Source organism: Lygodium microphyllum, chromosome 24 (assembly GCF_053477565.2).
Source record: "Lygodium microphyllum isolate KBCC chromosome 24, Lygodium_microphyllum_v1.1.10, whole genome shotgun sequence".
NCBI classification, from domain to species: Eukaryota; Viridiplantae; Streptophyta; class Polypodiopsida; order Schizaeales; family Lygodiaceae; genus Lygodium; species Lygodium microphyllum.
In genome coordinates, this window is record NC_141158.1 from 111,444,529 (window position 1) to 111,460,495 (window position 15,967).

Genomic DNA, 15,967 nt, shown 5'->3' on the forward strand with positions numbered 1-15,967 from the left:
AGAAGGTTGATCAGCCCATGTTTGATGTGAATGCAGGTCACTCTTATGTGGATGGTGAATCCAGTGGCTCAGAACAGAGCATTGATGATGAGTTGGGTATTCCTTCTATTGTTACACCTGGAGTAAGGAAGACCAGGGATGTTTTGAGAGAACCTGGGAGTGAACCTACTTTGCGCAAGTCTACGAGAGCTAGGTATCCTGTGGATAGGCTGAAATATGATGGATTTACAGCCATTCACTATGCATTTATGGTCAAAGTGATACAGGAACCAGAACCCACTTCTTTTGAGCAAGCCATGGGAAAAGAAAAATGGGAGAAAGCCATGGATGAAGAAATGGATGCCTTGGAAGCAAATGATACATGGGAATTGGTACCTTTGCCTAAAGGTAAAAATGCAATTGGCTGTAAGTGGCTTTATAAGGTGAAGCACAATGCAGATGGTTCTGTGAACAGATACAAGGCAAGATTAGTAGTCAATGGGTATGCACAAACATATGGCATTGACTATGAAGAAACATTCAGTCCGGTTGCAAGGATGGCAACGGTAAGAGCAGTCATTGCTATGGCTGCATCAAAGGGATGGTCTTTACATCAGATGGATGTAAAGAATGCCTTCTTGCATGGTGATTTGCAAGAAGAGGTCTATATGGAGCAGCCACCAGGTTATGTGCATGTTGTTCATCCTGAGTTTGTTTGTAGGTTGAAGAAAGCCTTGTATGGCTTGAAGCAAGCACCTAGAGCATGGTCTGACAAGATAGGACTGTATCTTGTCACTATTGGCTTTGAGATTTCCAAGGCATATTTCTCACTTTATGTGGAAAAACAGAGAAAGATATTATGGTACTTGTCATTTATGTTGATGATTTGATTATGACAGGTGACAGTGATGAAGATATCCTTCATGTGAAAATGCTATTGAAGCAAAAGTTTGAGATGAAGGATTTGGGAGAGCTGCGTTATTTCTTGGGCATTGAGGTGATTAGGTCACCAAGTGGGATACAGCTCTTGCAGAGGCAGTATGGATTGGACATGCTATCCAAATATGGGATGACAAGCTGTAAGCCTATTTTAGTTCCTTTGGAGCAGAATGTGAAGCTGAGCACAGATGCAGGTGGGCTTCTAAAAGACCCTACTATGTACAGACGCATAGTAGGAAGTTTGATTTATATGACTATTACCAGGCCAGATTTGAGCTATGCTGTTGGATTGGTAAGTCAGTTTATGCAAGCTCCAAGGAAACCACATTTGGATGCGGCTAGACGCATAGTCAGGTATGTGAAGTCCACATTGCAGTATGGACTATTTTATGAGACTGGGGTTGAGATACAGTTGCATGGATACACTGATGCTAATTGGGCTGGTAGTATTTCTGATAGACGATCTACCAGTGGATATGTGTTCTCTTTTGGGAGTGCTGCAGTCATTAGGAGCAGTAAGAAATAGCCTATAGTTGCCTTGTCGAGCACAGAGGCTGAGTACAGGGATGCAGCAATGGTTGCATGTGAGGTAGCTTGGTTGCATAAGCTACTTTATGATATGCATCAGCCTACAGATGGACCAGTTGTCATTTATTGTGACAACATGAGTAGTATACACTTGGCAAATAACCTAGTCTATCACGCTAGAACAAAGCACATTGAGGTGCATTATCACTATGTGCGAGAGAGAGTTTTACTAGGTCTTATTGATCTAGTTTATGTCACCACAGAGGATCAGGTAGCTGACATATTCACGAAGGCATTGGGCGCAGAGAAGCTGCGCAAGTTCAGAGACCTGCTTGGTGTGCAGGAATTGGGATTGAGCTCGAGGGGGAGTGTTGAGATATCGAGCTCCACTCATGATACACCAGGGTGACCGTTGTGTATTTATGTCACCGACTTGTCAGTTTTGTAGACGCGGTTGGTACACCGCCTATGAATAATAGCTACATGATAGCTATCCTTATCTACTCTAGTTCGTGGCTCAGTTAGTATGCCACCTTAGTTAGTTGAGTTTGGTTTGAGACCCATATATAGGATTCTTCTATTTCTTTGTACTTGAGTTCTTTTGGCTTTCCCAACTAAGAAGAGGAAAACTGTTTTCAGCCTCCACGTCTGTGTGTATTCCCCCCATTGTGCAAGCAAGAAAGCTACAAGTGAGATTCCTTCCTTCTCTCCCACAATCTTGACAGGGATATCGAGCTCCACTCGTGATACTCCAGGGTGACCGTTGTGTATTTATGTCACCGACTTGTCAGTTGCAGACACGGTTGGTACACCACCCATGAATAATAGCTACATGATAGCTATCCTTAGCTACTCTAGTTCGTGGCTCAATTAGTATGCCACCTTAGTTAGTTGAGTTTGGTTTGAGACCCATATATAGGGTTCTTCTATTTCTTTGTACCAGAGTTCTTTGGCTTACACAACTAAGAAGAGGAAAACTGTTTTCAGCCTCCATCCTTGTGTGTATTCCCCCATTGTGCAATCAAGAAAGCTTTAAGTGAGACTCCTTCTTTCTCTCCCACAATCTTGACATGGTATCAGAGCCTTGTTCATGGTAAGGAGCTCAAGAAAGTAAGCGAAGCTCGCGGTGTTCTGGTAAGAGGAGCAGTGTTGCTTTCATTTTCTATTTTGGGAGCATATCTTTGCGGGTAGCACAGCCGGAAAGTGCAGGAGTGCATTGTCTCAGGTTGAGACGCCCTTCGCGGTGAAGCAAAAGGGCAGTATAAGCTGCGGAAGAAGGCCTTTAGCCCTTGGTGACCTTGTTTTTTTTATTTGAGGCAATTCCGGGGCCTGTTTTGGAGGCGGAAGCTTTCTGCACGCACTCAGGAAAAGGCCCAGTTTTATGCTGTTCTACAGGTCGGTGAAAAGTTACTGTAGAAATTGCATCGTATGCTTGTGCGCAGAGACATTGGGAGTTACAGAATCATCCCTGTTGCCTGTTGATGCAAAATCGTCACTAGGAAGTGACTGTGTGGTCAAATACCACTTTTGTTAGTTTTGCAGATTTGCCTTTGTGAGGCTGAAGCTGTGTTCTTTGCAATGACAGAATTTTTTGCAGTGTTCTGTAATGGCATCTGATTCTCTCTCACAGATTGTCACTGAAAAGCTTCACAAGAACAACTTCCAAGCATGGAAGTTTAGAATGATGAATTTCCTTATGGAAAAAGGATATTGGGAATTTGTTGCAAGAAATGACGAAGAACCAGTTCTTCCTGATGTTCCCAATCAACAGCAAATGCAGGCATTTAAAGCATGGCATGAGAGAGCCAGGAAAGTTATGTAGTGGCTGTCTATCAGCATTTCAAACTCTATGATTGTGCATATTCAAGATGCAAGTACGCCAAAGGAGGCATGGGATACTTTGTCAAAAATGTATAGCACAAATACGCAAGCCAGGAAAATGCAACTCAAGCAAGAGTTGCATAATGTGCAAAGAGAAAATATGAGCATCAATGACTACCACATGAAGGTGAAGAAGATTGCAGATGCACTTGCTTCCATTGGGACGCCAGTGGAAGATGATGATTTAGTTTCTGTGACCTTGAATGGTCTAGGAAAGGATTATGCATAGTTCCGAACATCCATTTCCGTCCGTGAAAGATATCCTGATTTTGAGGAGTTGATTCCTCTTCTAATTTCTGAGGAGCAGAGAAATGGTGGCGCATCTTCTTTAGGAGGAACTTCAAAAGAAGTTGTCTTCTACTCAAATGCTGGAAGAGGTAGAGGCAGAGGTAGAGGAGGCCGATATGGAGGCCATGGTAGAAATCAGAATATGTAGCAAACTCAAGAAAACCAGTCCTATGGAGGAGGACGTGGTAACTCTAGAGGCAGGGGGAGCCAAAGAGGTCGTGGTGGATGGCAAAGAGGCCAAAATGCAAACAGTAATGTTGAATGCTACTACTGTGGTAAAATGGGTCATATGGCTAAAGACTGCTATAAAAAGCAGAATGACATCATGAATGGAAAACTGCAACAAGGGAATTATGCATCTTCTAGTAGACAGGGTGATGACAGAAATGAGCACTTGTTTATGGTGCAGCACATGAACAATTCTGTGACAAGTGCAGAAGAAAGCAAGGATGTATGGTATGTTGACTCAGGTACATCAAACCACATGATAGGTCATGCAGAATGGATGGAGGATGCAAGAAAAATGAAAAAACCAAGATTTGTGGAGACTGGTGATGATACTGCACATCCTATTGTGCAGATTGGAAAAATTCCTTTGTCTATGCAGGATGGGAAAACGAAATACCTGTCCGATGTATTTCGTGTCCCGAATATCACCAAGAATCTGGTTTCTATTGGTCAAATGGTTGAGCAGGGCTTGCAGGTTAGATTTAATCCTCATGGATGCTTTGTTGAGGATATGAAAAATAAAGGTCGCTTGATAGCAAAAGGAAAGAAGAAGGGCAGAATGTTTACATTGGATGCAGACATGTCTGAATTGAGTGCAGCAATGTTTGCACATGGGACCGGTGTAGTTGCAGATATTGATATCTGGCATAAACGCATTGGTCATGTTAATGTACAGCTACTTAAATCAATGCAGGCCCAAAATATTATTGCAGGATTGCCCAAATTCAAGGTTGCAGAAATTCATAAGGTATGTGAAGCCTGTCAGTTTGGAAAACATGCAAGGAAACCATTTCCTAGACATGTTCAAGAGAGTAAGAAGCCATTGGAATTAATCCACTCTGATGTGTGGACTACTAAAGCTGTATCTCTTGGAGGCTGTCATTATTTTGTCAGTTTTATTGATGACTATAGCAGAAAAGTTTGGGTGTATTTTATGAAAAAGAAAAGTGAAGTTTTTGGGCATTTCAAAACTCTTAAAGCTATGGTTGAAAAAGAAACAGGCCTGCAAATAAAATGCCTAAGGTCAGATGGAGGGGGAGAGTATCTCTCAAATGAGTTTGCAAGGTTTCTGCAGGAGCATGGCATAAAGCAGCAATATTCATGCAGTCATACCCCACAACAAAATGGAGTTGCAGAAAGGAAAAACAGGCATATTGGAGAGGTATCTCATGCCATGCTCAACGAAAAAAACTTGCCAGATTTTTATTGGGCTGAAGCAGTTGCTACAACAGTCTACATAATGAACAGGACTCCCAAAGCAACAATGCATGGAATGACTCCAGAGGAGAGGTATACTGGTAGGAAACCAGATATTTCTCATTTGAAAATTTTTTGTTGCATTGCCTATGTACATGTGCCTGATGAGTTGAGATCCAAGTTGGATCCAAAAGCTGAGAAGTGCATCTTTATTGGTTACTCTCTGCAGCTAAAAGGGTATAGATGCTATAACCCTTCTACTCGTAAGTTTACAGTGAGCAGAGATGTTGTTTTTGATGAGATGAGTAGCTGGTATAAACCAGTAAATGTGATTGATGATGTAGATGCACAAAATGGTAATGCTGCACAGAATTTACAGCAGCAGTCACAAAATATTAGTGGACCTGGAGCGTCCTCTAGCAGTGGTTCACATTCTTCGCCATGGACAAGCAGATTGAGATCAGGAGAATCTTCTCAAAGTAATGCAAATAGTGGTATGCAGATATCACGAAAAGGAAAAGAGAAGGTTGATCAGCCCATGTTTGATGTGAATGTAGGTCACTCTTATGTGGATGGTGAATCCAGTGGCTCAGAACAGAGCATTGATGATGAGTTGGGTATTCCTTCTATTGTTACACCTAGAGTAAGGAAGACCAGGGATGTTTTGAGAGAACCTAGGAGTGAACCTACTTTGCGCAGGTTTACGAGAGCTAGGTATCCTGTGGATAGGCTGAAATATGATGGATTTACAGTCATTCACTATGCATATATGGTCAAAGTGATACAGGAACCAGAACCCACTTCTTTTGAGCAAGCCATGGGAAAAGAAAAATGGGAGAAAGCCATGGATGAAGAAATGGATGCCTTGGAAGCAAATGCTACATGGGAATTGGTACCTTTGCCTAAAGGTAAAAATGCAATTGGTTGTAAGTGGGTTTATAAGGTGAAGCACAATGCAGATGGTTCTGTGAACAGATACAAGGCAAGATTAGTAGTCAAGGGGTATGCACAAACATATGGCATTGACTATGAAGAAACATTCAGTCCGGTTGCAAGGATGGCAACGGTAAGAGCAGTCATTGCTATGGCTGCATCAAAGGGATGGTCTTTATATCAGATGGATGTAAAGAATGCGTTCTTGCATGGTGATTTGCAAGAAGAGGTCTATATGGAGCAGCCACCAGGTTATGTGCATGCTGTTCATCCTGAGTTTGTTTGTAGGTTGAAGAAAGCCTTGTATGGCTTGAAGCAAGCACCTAGAGCATGGTCTGACAAGATAGGACAGTATCTTGTCACTATTGGCTTTCAGATTTCCAAGGCAGATTTCTCACTTTATGTGGAAAAAATAGAGAAAGGTATTCTGCTACTTGTCATTTATGTTGATGATTTAATTATGACAGATGACAGTGATGAATATATTCTTCATGTGAAAATGCTATTGAAGCAGAAGTTTGAGATGAAGGATTTGAGAGAGCTGCGTTATTTCTTGGGCATTGAGGTGATTAGATCACCAAGTGGGATAAAGCTCTTGCAGAGGCAGTATGGATTGGACATGCTATCCAAATATGGGATGAGAGGCTGTAAGCCTATTTTAGTTCCTTTCGAGCAGAATGTGAAGCTGAGCACAGATGCAGGTGGGCTTCTAAAAGACCCTACTATGTACAGACGCATAGTAGGAAGTTTGATTTATATGACTATTACCAGGCCAGATTTGAGCTATGCTGTTGGATTGGTAAGTCAGTTTATGCAAGCTCCAAGGAAACCACATTTGGATGCGGCTAGACGCATACTCAGGTATGTGAAGTCCACATTGCAGTATGGACTATTTTATGAGACTGGGGTTGAGATACAGTTGCATGGATACACTGATGCTAATTGGGCTGGTAGTATTTCTGATAGACGATCTACCTGTGGATACGTGTTCTCTTTTGGGAGTGCTGCAGTCATTAGGAGCAGTAAGAAACAGCCTACAGTTGCCTTGTCGAGCACAGAGGCTGAGTACAAGGATGCAGCAATGGTTGCATGTGAGGTAGCTTGGTTGTACAAGCTACTTTATGATATGCATCAGCCTACAGATGGACCAGTTGTCATTTATTGTGACAACATGAGTAGTATACACTTGGCAAATAACCCAGTCTATCACGCTAGAACAAAGCACATTGAGGTGCATTATCACTATGTGCGAGAGAGAGTTTTACTAGGTCTTATTGATCTAGTTTATGTCACCACAGAGGATCAGGTAGCTGACATATTCACGAAGGCATTGGGCGCAGAGAAGCTGCGTAAGTTCAGAGACCTGCTTGGTGTGCAGGAATTGGGATTGAGCTCGAGGGGGAGTGTTGAGATATCGAGCTCCACTCGTGATACGCCAGGGTGACCGTTGTGTATTTATGTCACCGACTTATCAGTTGCAGACTCGGTTGGTACACCGCCCATGAATAATAGCTACATGATAGCTATCCTTATCTACTCTAGTTCGTGGCTCAGTTAGTATGCCACCTTAGTTAGTTGAGTTTGGTTTGAGACCCATATATAGGGTTCTTCTATTTCTTTGTACTTGAGTTCTTTTGGCTTTCCCAAATAAGAAGAGGAAAACTGTTTTCAGCCTCCACCTCTGTGTGTATTCCCCCATTGTGCAAGCAAGAAAGCTACAAGTGAGACTCCTTCCTTCTCTCCCACAATCTTGACAGGGATATCGAGCTCCACTCGTGATATGCCAGGGTGACCGTTGTGTATTTATGTCACCGACTTGTCAGTTGCAGACGCGGTTGGTACACCACCCATGAATAATAGCTGCATGATAGCTATCCTTATCTACTCTAGTTCGTGGCTCAATTAGTATGCCACCTTAGTTAGTTGAGTTTGGTTTGAGACCCATATATAGGGTTCTTCTATTTCTTTGTACCAGAGTTCTTTGGCTTACACAACTAAGAAGAGGAAAACTGTTTTCAGCCTCCATCCTTGTGTGTATTCCCCCATTGTGCAATTAAGAAAGCTTCAAGTGAGACTCCTTCTTTCTCTCCCACAATCTTGACAATAGTTAGTACTAATGAGATTCTTAAGATGTGTCAAAATTCAGGTCCTCAAAGTACTAACCCAATACTAAGAAAGTATTGTCCAAATTGAAGAGTAATAGAATACTTGTCTCGAAAAATTAAAATTAAATTATGGGACTCAAGTTGTAGAGAAGGGTTAAAGTACATTACCCATCCAAAATACTATAGAAAACTTTTAAAATAGTTATATTTTGTGCATATATATTAGAGAAGGGTAAAGTATATTACTCATCAATATATCATAGCAATCTTAAAAGATAGTTATACACCCTTCCAATCTCTTTACAAAGAAATGGGGAGCTCTCTAAGGCCTTTCAAATGAAAAGTTAAGTAAGCCTCAAAATTTGGTACTTATATGTTGGGAATTAGAGAGTGAGACATTTCTAAGGATATGCTCATGCACCTCCTAAGGGACTCAATAAACTATTCTATACCCCTTTACCTTGTATTTGCTTATATCATTGGTATTGTGGCAATTTAGCATAGAAAATGCCTTTCACCAATGTATCTCCAATGTGAATAGCATTTCCTCAAGCAACCTTCACCTTATCTAAGAGGATTGTCTTTGTAGGTGGGCAGGCAAGCAAATGGGCCTCCACTCAGAATGCAAAATAGTATCTTTAAATTGCCCATATATGACATCTCCTGTGGTTTTTCAACATCAACCACCCCAATAGTTGTATCATGAGCACCTGCTTCATTATCACCTTCTCCAGTAGCTTGAATTCCTTGTTTATTGATCAAGCTCTTTGCCCCAGAACTGGGGATGTCTACCTGCTGCATGATACACATGGGGTAGTTGCTGCAGCAGCTGCCTGACTCTACATGATTGTCCTCTCCTCCTAGATCTGCAGCAGCCTCAAGTGTAGCTCTAGTGTGCAGATCCAACAGGCCCCTCACAAACGGACCCAACTTATTTGCTCCATGTGCCTTGATTGTTGTTGTTTTTGTTTGGTGCACTACATCAACCTTGTAACCCACCTCAACTAGGTGTCTCACATGGACATGAAGACAAAAGCTGGGTACACTGGCAGTAAAGAAGTTGCGATCATTGTAAGCTAAGATGCCTAGGACCCTTGCAGCAACCTCAACATCCTCCCCAAAGATCTTGTATCTTAAGCCCACTTCTATCAACAAGAGGACATCCTTATATTTTGCCTTGAGCTCAACCACCTATTGTTCTAGTGGGATATACTACTCTTTAGAAGAGGCCCTGTGCTCAGCTACCGAAGCTAGCCTGTCCTTGTCATCTGAAGCTAGGAGTGTTTTGATGAACCTCTTATGCCTTGGCAATATCAGAAGTAGGAATGTCAAAGCTCTCTTTCGGTTTCCAATACGCAAAGACGGTCGACGAAACACAAGGAACTTTCAATCGATCCCCATATAGGAAAAAAAGAGAATTTCCCATGGAATTCCCTAGTTGAAAAACTAGGGAAAATGGGACATTTCATAGTGAGAATAAGTAGGGAATCACGTAAGATCTTTCCTATGTAGGAAATATTTCCTACATAGGAAAATACAAAATTTTCTATGTAGGGAATAATTCTTATATAGGAAATATTTCATATATAGGAAAAAATTTCTAGAGGCGATTCCCTAAGTACTCTCACTAGGAAATCTCTCATTTTTCCTATTTTTTACATTCCCTACTTATATGTACTTTCAACTAGGGAATTCCGTGGGAATTCTATTTTTTCTTTATCACTTTATCTACTTTGCCCTTCCTCTTAGACATGCTAATATCAAACAAGAAATTGCACAATAAATTTTTAACTAGAAAATTATATAGAGAATGTCATCATTTCTAAGTAAGGATCAATAACATACATCTAATGATCAAAATAGATTAAACAAATTAAGACATCAACATCTACTTCTAGCAACCAAAAGAAAAATGAAAATAATTTTAAAGGAGCATAGAACTAAAAACTAATTAAGCAACATGTGTGTCTTGATTGTTTTATCCCTTAAATCTCCAATATGTTGCAAAGTAATAAATGTTTCAGTAATCCCTCAAATCTCCAATATGTTGAAAAGCAATAAATTCTTAACTCAAAGTAGAAGTTACGGTAAAACTTCCACATCATCTAAACTAAGCACATTGCTATTTTTGTTTAATACAACTTTGCCATTTCCTAGTAGCCAATAAAGAATCTCCTTAATGATATCATCACTTGTTGGCTTCTTTGTATCCTTAATCAAGACTCGAAAGCTAGCTTCAGTCTTTTTGAGGTTCATGTATGTACTCTTTAAAGAAAAGTACATATCATGAATTGTAGGCACACCAAGATACTTCAAAAGTATGGTTTCCATGTTCTCTTTTGTCATATTAACCTGCATTGAATAACAAAAAGAGAATAAGTAACTTATTATACTATGTATAGATAATTAAATGACACGAATTATAATATGAAAAGCCATAAATTTAACTACATGACTATTATATATATATATATATATATATATATATATATATATATAAACTATAAAGCTACCCTTTAAGCATCATTTGAAATGTTAATCTCAAAGCTACAAATTGAACTATATAACTACAATTATATATATCTAATTAAAATATAAATTAACAATAAAGTTACCCTTTGAGTATCATTTGAAATGTTAATCTCAATGCCTTGGTTTGGGAGATCTTTAAATTCCTAATTCAAATAAAATAAAAAAATTAGATTATGCTTTTCATGTATGACATAAACAAAAATATAAACATTTACATCTAGCACCTTTGGTTCTTTTTCGTTGATATTGGTATCTCGTTTCATGCTCCTTTGTTGCAAAAGATCATTCATCTTCTCACTTGGCTAGTCAACACGTAAAATAAATAGTTATGTAATAAATCATATCTTTAGTTATTCACTAAACTATGACGCTATTGTTCTCTCACAAACATATATCAAATACCTTCCTCTTTCTTTGACTTTTTCGAGATGTTTCATTAATGTCATCATCTGAATTAGCCTACATTCAAAACTAAAATTAGTAATCACATTTAAAACATTTATATAGAAAAAAAAGTTACATACCTTATCATTGCTTGAACTATGGATACTTTGTTCCAGAGTTTCTTGACGTTTAGTTGAGTACATTATTTTGTCTAAACCATGTGACAATAACTTTGAAAATTTGGTACAATTTTCCATATCAAGTGTCTCATCTTCATTTTCAACATCCTACATTTTAAGCATGTAAAGGGTAAGATACTGTTAAGAACGTGAATCATATGGTTAATCTTAAATTTAATATAAAGCAAAGAACCTCATCGGATGTATAACATTGAAATTCTTGAAAGCTCTTTTCTTCCTCCACGAACATATTCATCTATGGGAAATGAAAGTTAATGTATAAGTATTTGTATAAGAGACATTCTCAAAGAAAGTTATTAGATATGAGCTTAAAAGCATTACTTGCAATGATAAACCTGTTTGCTTGTATTGTTGTCCTTCAAAGGAGCTACTTTCTCCAAGAGGCTACATCAACAAAATAAGATCATGTGTATACATCAAATATCTCCAAAATATATGAAATCAAGTACAAAAATGATAAACATATAAGATTATAAGATACCTTTTCCAAACCTTGTTCATTCGAAATATCATCCATGCTAGGAATGTATACATCAAGTTGATTAGAATCAATAGTATCAACATATGGTTCACTCTGCCATCAATAGACACCCCTAAATGAGTATGGGAGAAAAAGAACCAATCCTACACTTATGATATCAAACTTATAAATCATATAATCTTACCATTGATGATGTTATGTCATTTGATACATTTTGAAGCTTATCTATATCATCCATTCCAAGAGATGCGGATAATTCTCTCTATATGTCATAAGATTAATAGTTCAATAACTAAGAATCTACACCTCAAATATTAGGAAAGCCAATAAAAAAAAGTAACAATCAACTTACCTTCTTTAAAAGATCTTTTTTCTTCAAATACTTTCTTTCATCTTGCTTTGTACCCTTCCACCAGTCATATATGTCATTCTCTCTCCATATGTACTCACATCCAGTAAACTTCAATGGTAAAATCTCATGGTGATTCTTTGATATGATTTTCATGATATACTCTTTATTCACATTTTTATAACGTAGATCATCTAGGTTTAAGGATTCAAACCACCTATGTACTCGATGATCATTTTTGAGCATGACAGTGTGTTGACTTTTAAAGTATTCAACCAAGAGCTTTTTTCCATAGAGTCTACCCTCTTCTCTAAATTTCAACATGGGTGGCCGATAGATATCATCATATGATGGTATGCGTATCACTCCTATTGATACTCAAGTGATCAAATATCATTAGTTAGTATAACCATTTCAAAAAAGGACTCATTATCAACATAAGAAAGCTGGTAATACCTAATTCTTGGCTTGAAGAAGTGTTAAGGCAAGCAATCTCAATGTCTTCCTTTCTTGCATTGTCTCTTGTGTCATCTTTAGTAACTTGTTTACCTATATATACATAGAGTTAACCAAAGCTCATGATAATACAAGGTTATGAAAATTTTCAATAACACAAAAGAAAGTAATTAGATATTTTGTATCAATTTGGGTCACCAAATTTGTACAAGTTTTTGATCCTTAAAGTTGGTACCTACATCTTGACTTGAAGAAACATTATTGCAAGTAACCTCCTAATCTCCCTTTCTTACATTACCTCTTTTCCCACCTTTTGTTGTTCTTTAATCTATATTTATATATATACATACAATTACTCAAAGTTTAAAAATATGAATAACTATGAACATTTTAAATTAGACAAAGAGACTAATTAAAGCTTGTTAATCTCAAAATGAATCACCTAATAAAGCAAGATGTAAAATATGTACAAATTTTAATTTTCAAAGTTTAGTAGAAATAAAGACATATACCTGTATCGTGATTTGAAGAGACATTAGGGCCAATGACCTCCTTAGCTTTCATTGTCCCATTATCTCTTGTACCATCATTTGTGATTTTGTTACCTTTATGTACACCTAATAAACCAAAGTTTAGAAACATAAGAGACATTTGTAAAACATCAAAACACTCATTTGTAAAACATCAAAACATCAAGACACGCATACCTTTTTTGCCCTGTTCTTTACACCATCTGATAGTAAATTGAGCAGGTGAAAACAAGGAATTCATTGTTCATACTTTTATGGGCTCACCAACTTCTCCTTCTAGTTTGAAGCATCTTACAGACTTCCTATTGAACAGTGCGCGAGGGAGACGAGGAACGGAGGAAGAGAGAAGAGAAGAGAGACACGAGACACCGGAAGTGGAACCCTAGAAGTGCATCAAGTGAGCACACATTAGCTGCAACATCAGCTCCTTAACTAGAATAGATAAAACATCAAGTAGAATAAACATAAGCTTGAACAGACGAATCAACTGAAAATAAACAAACAACAATTGGAAACAATGAAACATCAGCTAGAACAACTCAATAGCTAGAATAATAATGAAACATCAGCTGGAACATTTCAACAGTTGGAATAAGAATGAAATGAAATATCATCCCATCAGCTCGAAACATTTCTTATAAACAAAGCGTGGGATAATTTCAACGCATTAGCTGTAATATAGATGAAATGATATGAAACGTAGCATGAAGAGCCAAAAATCAGCTGGAAGAAAGAAACATTTAGAATAATCAAATGATAAACAAAATACCAACAATCATCAGCAAGAGCTCATCAGTTTTCTTACTGGTGCTCAGAGCCCAAGCAAACATCTCAGCAATCTGCTTCTGGGACTCTAGGAACATCTTTATACACCTGGCCTCCAGATCATCACGAAATCGCTCAGACTCTCTCTACATCTGCATTTTCATCTCTTTTAATCTGAGAAAGCGCTATGCCAAAGTGCAGATCACAGAGACCGATTCGGAGAGTGGAGTGTTGTCTACTGGGAGTTGTTGATGCCGCAAGTTGGACTTTGAAGAAGTCCTATGGTTGAGGAATCTGTCCATCTTGAAAGCCTTCGTGGCCTCATAGTCTATACTGCGGCTGCACTTCTTGTGGAGAGATGTGTAAGAAGTATCATGGGCATCCAGAGACCGATTGCGATACCAGCATTATCACTTATGGGACCATATGCATCTATGGCTAGACAGGTGGCAATGGTACAAAGCATTCCAAGAGCTGCAACTGTGATCCCGTACATGGCTGCTAGGTTATGGCTGACATAGATGGCAACAGCAATAGCAAATATTAGAACAATTACAAACTTGTAGCCAAGTGCCAAACCAAAGATGGCATTGGTAGCAGCTCATGTCCTACAAGAATTAGCAACATCCTGGACTGGTCTGTATGTATTGCTGGTGAAATACTCTGTAACGTAGCCAATTACCAACCCTGCCCAAAGCCCTACTCCAACGCAAAAAAATAGTTTCCAGTTTTGAACCATCTTTGCACCACCGTTAGGGTCATATATGTAAAACGTGGATGGTAGTGCCAGCCAACAAACAAAAGTTGCATCGAATGTCATTAAGATGGTGGATATCAGCAACTGTCTCTTCAGTGTAGATTCAATATCCCTTAGATTTGAGATCTCGAACACATCAGTTGCGAACAAGATTGTGATGAGGCACACCACAATGCCCATAGAGCTAATGAGTAGAGGGAAGCACAAAGCAGTGAAGTCATGATTTGTGCCAAATGATGACATGGAAGCCACAACAAGAGCTGCACAAGAAGCTTTAGCAAACGAGCCAAACAAATCTGAACCCATTCCAGCAATATCTCCCACATTATCACCCACATTGTCAGCAATGATCGCTGGATTTCACGGATCGTCCTCTGGGATATTCCTTTCTACTTTTCCAACAAGATCTGCTCCAACATCCGCAGTTTTGGTATAGATTCCACCTCCAACCCTTTCAAATAGAGCCATGGATGAGCATCCAAGCCCATAGCCAGTGATGGCCTCAAAAATGCCCTCCCAATCATCCTTGTAATAAAGCTGGAACAGTTTTATAGTGATGTATAAAACTATGAGGCCATTAGCAGCAAGTAAGAAACCCATCACCGAACCTGATTGGAAGGCGATTTTGAATACTTTGCCTATCCCTTTTCTGGCTTCCAAAGTTGTGCGAGCATTCGCATATGTTGCGATCATCATGCCCAAAAATCCTGACACTATGGACGTCAAAGCTCCCAATATAAATGCAACTGTAGTGAAAATCGCTGTAAAGAGAGTTGGGGCACATTCCTGCTTTGGATCGTATCTTCAAGGCTGGGGCTTAGTACTGAACCCCTTCACAAATCCCAGGAACAAGAAAATGACAGCAGCAAATATGCCCATGAAATAAACCAAATACTTGTACTCTATCAGCAAAAACGATGTGGCTCCTATGGATATGGTTTGCTGAATTTTAGTGCATTTCCTAATAGCTACTGTATCTAATTCCTCATCCAATCTATCCTCCTCGTCACAGTCTGATGATCCATTGACGATGTTGTGACTGTGGGTATCGTTGTTGTCGAGGAAGGTGTAGCCATTGCTGGCAGGCTTGGACTTGTGCTTGAAGGCCAAGAGACTAGTTGCGATAGCGATCTGGTCAGAATCATCTACATCTTTGTCTAAGCTCATGGTGGACTCATGATCTGGAAGCTCTCTTTCCTTGCAAACCCTAATTCTTTTGCTAGACTCAAACTCAGAGTAGGGTGGCAATGGGCTCGGCACAATACTTGTGGCGGAGCTTCTTCATCTTATGGCGGCACTAGACGGAGGTCTATCCAGGTGCCGAGGATCTTCTTGATGAGGGAGGGGTCCTGGTGGGAAGGGTGGAGGGGGGGGCTCGTCGAGGTGGGCATCGTCCTCCTCCTCATGGCCGTGGCGATGCTGGGAGGTGTCATCG

The 15,967-nt window shown here is 39.3% G+C and overlaps 1 pseudogene; it reads right to left on the reverse strand.

Moving 5' to 3' along the window:
• Window positions 1-14,103: 14,103 nt before the first annotated feature.
• LOC148015528 (pyrophosphate-energized vacuolar membrane proton pump 1 pseudogene) lies at window positions 14,104-15,699 on the reverse strand (annotated as a pseudogene).
• Between the last annotated feature and the right edge of the window lie 268 nt (window positions 15,700-15,967).